Source organism: Magnolia sinica, chromosome 11 (assembly GCF_029962835.1).
Source record: "Magnolia sinica isolate HGM2019 chromosome 11, MsV1, whole genome shotgun sequence".
In the NCBI taxonomy this organism is placed as follows: domain Eukaryota; kingdom Viridiplantae; phylum Streptophyta; class Magnoliopsida; order Magnoliales; family Magnoliaceae; genus Magnolia; species Magnolia sinica.
The window spans coordinates 75,054,091-75,061,450 of NC_080583.1; positions in this window are offsets into that span (position 1 = coordinate 75,054,091).

The following is a 7,360-nucleotide window of genomic DNA, read 5'->3' on the forward strand; positions in this document are numbered from 1 at the left end:
TGACCACCGTTGAAAATTTTGCATGGCCACGAACGTTTAGTATCAGGCAAAGCTTTTTATGTTTTCACTTCATGTAAGTGGGAATGACCTTATAAACGGTTTTGATGGCATATAAACATCAAGGTGGAGGCCAATAAGGTTTCAACTGTAGAATTTTTTTTTTCTGTTTTTCTTTTTCTTTTTTTTTATGGCTGCCTTGAATTTTAGGCCCACCTGATTTTTGGTCTCTTATTGTAAAATGATCAGGAAAAATAGATGGACGGAGTGGATTTCTCAAAAACGTCACTTTAGGCCTCACATGGCATCCCAGTGCATGCGGTGATCTTGACCGTTGACGTGTAGGACGCCTCCAATGAATGTTCCATGACGTGACGTCGATTCCCCGCCGACGCCTTTCGCATTAACTTCCTATGACGGTAAGTTAGTGGGGCCGCCGTGATGCTTGTGAGAAATCCATCCGTACATTGTTTTTAAAGAATATGTCAGTACGTTGGTACTGTACCCAAAAAATAATGAGGTATATCCAAAACTCAAGAAGGCTGCACGACAGGAAACCGTTAGGATTGAACGTCCACGTTGAAAGGTTCTTACGACTACGTAAGTTTTTAGTCAGGCTAATATTTTGTATTTTTAGTTCATCCCAGTAAGAATCACATTATTAACGATATGGATGGTATATAAACATCACTACTTGATGGACTAAAAGAGGCTTCAACGGTATACATTTCCTGCCCAATTTTAGCCGTCGTGCGGCCCACTTGATTTATGAATCTAAATCATTTTTTTGGAGAACGGATTGGCTACTGCCCTGCCACTAGCCCAGTGGCGAGTGATTGGTGCCTTGTGGGCTCCATCATGATGTATGTGTTTCATCCTTAAGGTTCATCCATTTTTACAGACCATTTTAAGGCTTGAAAAATGAAATAGATATAAATCTAAGGCGGACCACACCACGGGAAAGAATAGTGTTTGGATATAAGTCCTCCTAAGACCCATTGTACTGTTTTTTTGACATCCAATCTCTTGATTAGGGACCTAGATTAAGGGAAAAAACAAAGATCGGCTTAATCCAAAACTTTTACGACCCCTAAAAAGTTTTTAATGGTTGATGTTCATTCAACACTGTTTCCTGGGATGTGATCCACTTGAGATTGGGATATACCTCATTCGTGATCTCATACCGTAAAATGATTTAGAAAAATAGATGTGCGGCATGGATGAAACACATACATCATGATAGGGCCAATAGAGCACTGGGAAAAAATAGATGCATAGGGTGGATTTATTAGGAACATCATGGTGGGCCCTACTATGAAGTTCCATGGCAGGCAATCCGATTCCAACTAGGGGTGTACATCGAGTTGAACCGAGTGGAGTTGGCCTCGGCACAGCTCGGCTCAACCACTACTTGACCTCAGCTCGAACTTAGCTCGGCTCAGTCCTCGAGCCTGACTGGCCAGTTCGGCTCGGTTCGGTCAGGAGCTCAGTCCAATTCGAGCCGAGATCGAGCCAAGTTCACCTGTGCAGCATTTTTATAAACACTTGGACTGCACTTTCAAAATCTCACTGTATTCAAGACAGCAACAATGGTTTTATGGGTATTTTATCAAACACCTTTTAAGCAACATAAAAAATCATGAAAAAAAGGGTATTGGTTTCCTATACATACCTTCCTTGCCACCAGCCACTCTTCGTTGAGTCATTTCATCAAACACTTGGTGAGCAACGTCAATATCAGAGTAACCGAGTCACCGAACGAGTTCAATCCAAGTTCAATTCAAGCTGGGTTTGTTCCGAGTCGAGTCGAGCCAAGGCCAGCTCAAACTCGGCTTGAACTCATTTTTGAGCTAAAAAAATCAGCTCAACTCGACTCGTACTCAACTTCAAACCAAGTCGAATCAAGCTTTTTTTAGTCGAGTCGAGCGAGCTAACTGAGCTAGCTCGGTTCATGTACACCTCTAATTCCAACCATGACTTTCGCCCAAACAAATTGAACCAAAATCCCCTACCCCACATGCTACGGCGTACGACACCCAAGCAATGAGAAGCCCACCATGTAGTACATGTAAAATCCACTCCGTCCACTAAGTTCTATCCTCGATTCTAAATATTGGCAAAAACATTCAGCCAGATCCAAAACTCTGGTGGGCCATGACACATGGAGCAGCGATGATGGATTTCCAATCATGGCTCTGTGTGTGGGGCCACCATGTGTGTGTCTTTCACTAGCCGTTAATTAGGTTCAACTCGTAAGGATGAAGTGCCATATCACATAGACTTATAGGCTTTGGAGAAATTTTGCATTGCTAACATTGGTGTGGACCACCAGACATTTCTATGGGATGATTTTTTTTATATACGGTTCAAATAAGGTTGAACACCTGATGAACGGAGCATATTTGCATACACACATGATGCGCCCCCACATAGTATGGATGTTTTACGCTGCTTGAAACTAATGCGGTAGGTAGAGCTGGGCAGGACCCAACTCGACTCGGGGATCTGACTTGTCTGACTCGACCCAAATCGAATGACAAAATCAGGTTCGGATCAAGTAGCCCCGTCTGGATCCGAATCCCGACCAAGTTGAGTTCAGGTTACATAGTAACTCGACACGACTCGAATCGAAACTTGATCCGGTCAGACTGGACCTGATCTGAAACCCGACTCAATCTATTATTAGGTACTATATATAAAAATTTTACTCTTTTTTTTTTCCCATCTTATCCTAACCCTACCTGCGCCGCACCCGATCGGACTACTGGCATCTACCCGAACCCAGTACCCGTCCGACCGTCCCTCCTCCTCCACATCCCCCTCTCCTTCTCTCATCTCCAGTCCACTTCCTCCCTCCACCCGTCCAACAGTAATCCACCTATCCGGCAGCAATCCGTCCATTTTAGGTAATTTTTAATTTTCTAATCTTTTTTTTTTCCTAGCTCGATTGGTGGTCTATTGAATCGATCCAAATCGTAGCCAACTCAACCCGACTCGATATCTCTAATCGAGTCGGATTCGATTCGGGTCAACCCAGCCAAGATCATGTTCAAATCAAGTTCGGGTCAGGGATTTGACAAAACCAGATTAAGTCGAGTTAAACCTAACTCAGTCTGACTTGACTCGATAACCACCTCTATTAGTAGACGATTCCAGTCCAAAAATACTGGATGTGGATTGCATCCTACCCGCCGGTCTCTAGCTAGGAACGAGCAAGAGCTCTTTGTGGCTACCGTAATGTATGGATTTTATTTACACCATCCATCTACTTCATTTTATGGAATGGGACCAAAATTAGGAAAATCCAAGGCTCAAGTGGACCGCACTACGGGAAGCAGTGGTGGTGGTGATGCTCACCTTTGAAACTTTCCTAGGGCCCATGGTGATGTTTATTTACTATCCAACCTATTCATAGAGTTACAATTACTTGGATGAAGGGTGATGTTTATTTACTATCCAACCTATTCATAGAGTTACAATTACTTGGATGAAGGGGAACAGCAAATATCAGCTCGATCCAAAACTTCCATGGCCCCTAAGAAGTTTTCAACGGTAAGAGTTTAATCCCCATTGTGTGGTCCACTTGTGTCTTTGACCAGTCTCAGTTTTGGACCTATATCCTGAAATTATACGGATAAAAGGATGGAGAGTGTGGATAAAATCCATACATCACGGTGAGCACTCAGATCTCCTGCCCGTTCCCAGCTGGAGACTGGCCCAGTACGACGCAATCCGCGTTCGAAAATACCGATTGGATGGAATTCTATCCTCACCATTGGGGGAAACGGATTGGCTACTCCCCCTGCCACCAGCCCTTGTGGCTGGTGGTCGGTGCTCGTGGCCCCACCATGATGTATGTGTTTCATCCATTTTTATATATCATTTCAGGATTGACTGCAAAAGTTATAGGGATATAAATCTGAAGTGGACCACACCACAGGAAAACAATAGTGATTGGATATCCACCTTTAAAATCCTCCTAAGGCCCACTGCACTGTTTATTTGATATCCAATATGTTGATTAGGTTATACATGAAGGGAAAAAAAAAAAGATGAGCTTGATCCAAATCTTTTATGCCCCCAAAAAATTTTTAATGGTTGTTTATTCACTCAACACTGTTTCCTGTAATGTGGTCCACTTGAGATAGGGATATACTCATTTTTTGTCTTATATTATAAAATGATCTAGAAAAAATAGATGGACGGAATGGATGAAATACATACATCATGGTGGAGCCCACAGAGCACCGACCAGCCAGCCGGTGGTGGGGGGAGTAGCCAATCCGTTTCCCCACTGGGCAGGATCCTCGACCACGTGATTTTACAGCTCTGTTTGTGGGGCCCACTGTGGCTTTTGTTCGGAATCCAACCCATACAGAATGGTCGCCCCAACAAGCAAGCGGGATGGCATGGCTTGAAAATCAGGGAGCGTATTAGGTGTTACCATGGGGCCCACCTGGACGATATTCTGTAAATCTACTCCATCCATCCGTTTTTTCAGTCCATTTTAACACGCAGTCCCAAAAATTTAAGCAAATCCATTTCTCAGATGGACCAAACCACAGGATACAGTGGCGATTGAAAATGTTTATTTGTCATCCAGTCTCTCAACAATGTCAAGCAGATATGAATGAAGGGAAAAAACAAAGACTGGCTTGATCCAACATTTTCATGGCCCACAAAGAGCCTTAATACTTATTAACCATTGTTTTTAGCTCACCACTGTTTGAGGTGGTGTGATCCACTTGAGATTTAAATCTCCTTAATTTTTGAATCATGTCATAAAATGAGCTAGAAAAACAGATGGATATGGTAGATATACAATATATTCATCCAGGTGGGCCTAACTTGGTGAGGGTAAAGCGAAAAAATAAAATAAAATTTATATACACACCCACGCACGCCATAGTGGGAGTTCACCACTTATGGGTATCAAACCCAAGAACAAGTGTTAAAACTCATAAGAGACTACCACTGAGGTTAGGACTTGAACCCTCTACGCAAGCATTGGTTATGCTTTAATTTTTTTCACTGGTACCCTGATATTAATTGTCAAAATGAATAAATGACATGGATAAAAAACATATTATGGTGGGGTCCACTGTAAAACCACATGTACACCTGAGTATATATTACCATTTGGGTTTAATGATTTTTTTATGATTTTTAGATTGAATTTTGTTGTTTAACTTACATGTTAGTAAGATGACGAGCTAGCTCGGTTAGCTCGCTCGATTTGACTCGGTTCGAAGCTGAGTTCGAGCCGAGTTCGAGTAGGCTCCAGCTCGACTCAACTCGGATCGAATCCGGCTCGAATCGAACTAGTTCAGTGACTCGGTTACTTTGCCATTGATGTTGCTCACCAACTTTTTGATAAAATGACTTCACGAAATGTGGCTAGTGGCAAGGTGGCAAGGAAGGTTTGTGCATGAAACAAATGTCTTTTTTCTCTTTATTATTATTATTATTTTTTTGTTACTTAAAAGATGTTTGAGAAAATACCTGTAAAACCATTGCCTCTATTTGTAAAATAGTGGGTTTTTAAAGTTGCAGTTCAAGTGTTTGTGAAAATGCCTCAATGGCGAACTCAGCTTGATCTTGGCTCGAACTAGGCCCAAGTTGGCCCGAGTTGCTAACCGAACCGAGCTAAGGTAGCTAGTCAAGCTTGAGGACCGAACCGAGTCAAGTTCGAGCTGAGGTCAGCCACTGTTCGAGCCGAGCCAAGTTGAGGCCAGCTCAACTGGATGTACACCCCTGAAGATGATATAGAAACTATTTTAAAATTTTAGCCTTTTAAGTAATATTTTTCCTGGATGATCAAAGTAATTTTGATTGCAAATTCTATCATGGATATTCAAACTTTCACTGATTCAGTTAGTCACGTCATGTAGTGGGTCACATCATAGAAATAACATAATATCCTTAGATCTTAAAATCCATCTAGTCACATCATGTAGTGGGTCACTCTATCGGAGCAATCTAATCATCGAAGCATCACATCCATTGACACACCAAACCACCTAATAAAGTAAATTGATCACATTATTCTTAAACCTTGCCTAAGATCTTCCTACCATGGTTTAAGGTTGGTACACTTTAAACTTAATAGACACATGAATATTTGACCAATTGAGATTCTGTCTGATTATATCCTCCATCTATCCTTGATGTTGACATCTTGTCCATTCTCTTGACCATCGGACCATTTGATCACTGTAAACCAACTATGATATCATTGTATCCACTCATATACGCAATGATTTCATTTGTTTCATACACTTTATTCCTTAACACATTAAGGATTGTTCATACAGTTAGAAATTTCAATCTAAGACTCTGGCCAAGTGCACAAATACCTAAGAAATATAAGGGGGTATACACCCCTACATTTAAACCCTTATAAAAAGCCTATTTATAAATGTTCAATTCCGGTAAATTTTTAACTAAAGGTTATTCAAATTATTTGACCATGCATCCTTAATCTCCACTTCTAGATCTCAACATTTGGTCGTCTATCGAAATTTCATCATATCCACGTGATGGCCCATCCAAAAATCATCGTGATGATTCTCATAATTTTTCTGCAAATTTATATGATTATTTACTACTTCGAATTACAACATGTTTTAGAGGGGCACAAGCCAAAGTCATTTTTGGTGGCAATCATGTAATTTCTAAAAGAAGAAAAATGGTACATGTATCCTTATATTCAACCTTACATACATTGCCCCACATCTCACAATCAAGTAGTCTACTTACAACACCAACAGTTAATGACCTCTATACCTATTAAAGTACCTTATGGACCACCACTTGATGTAAGATTTCATTAGGTGGGCTACATGATCATTGATTTAGATTTGATCGTTAAATTATTCAAATCGAGCGATTTAGTGGGCTCCACTACATTTGTGATCGTTATAAATAGGTTTAGGGCAGGATGCTTGAACTGTGGTTCTTATACATGGTTATTAAGCTAGATATGAAAACATTCGTGTGAAGACCTAGAGGTGAGAAGTGTGATGGGTAAACTTTTTTGACCCTCTTTTCTATAGATACATGTCTTGATCCCCTCATCAACAAGAAAGAAAACTCCAGTCCCATTGAAGTTTCTTCCGAGGGTGTAAGGTGCTGAAGATCAAGATTCTTATCGGCTACATCGAGGAATCAGGAATATCTTCCCAATTAGGTATGTTTTAAGGTTATAGCATTGAATCTTCATTATTGATATATAGACAATTCGTCAATTTCACAATACAAGTATAACACTTAAAAATCTCATTTTCAAAGTCATTCAATCGTTTATCATTCATATTCTTCATAACCATCAAACGATCAACCAAATGGAATTTTAACAACTCAC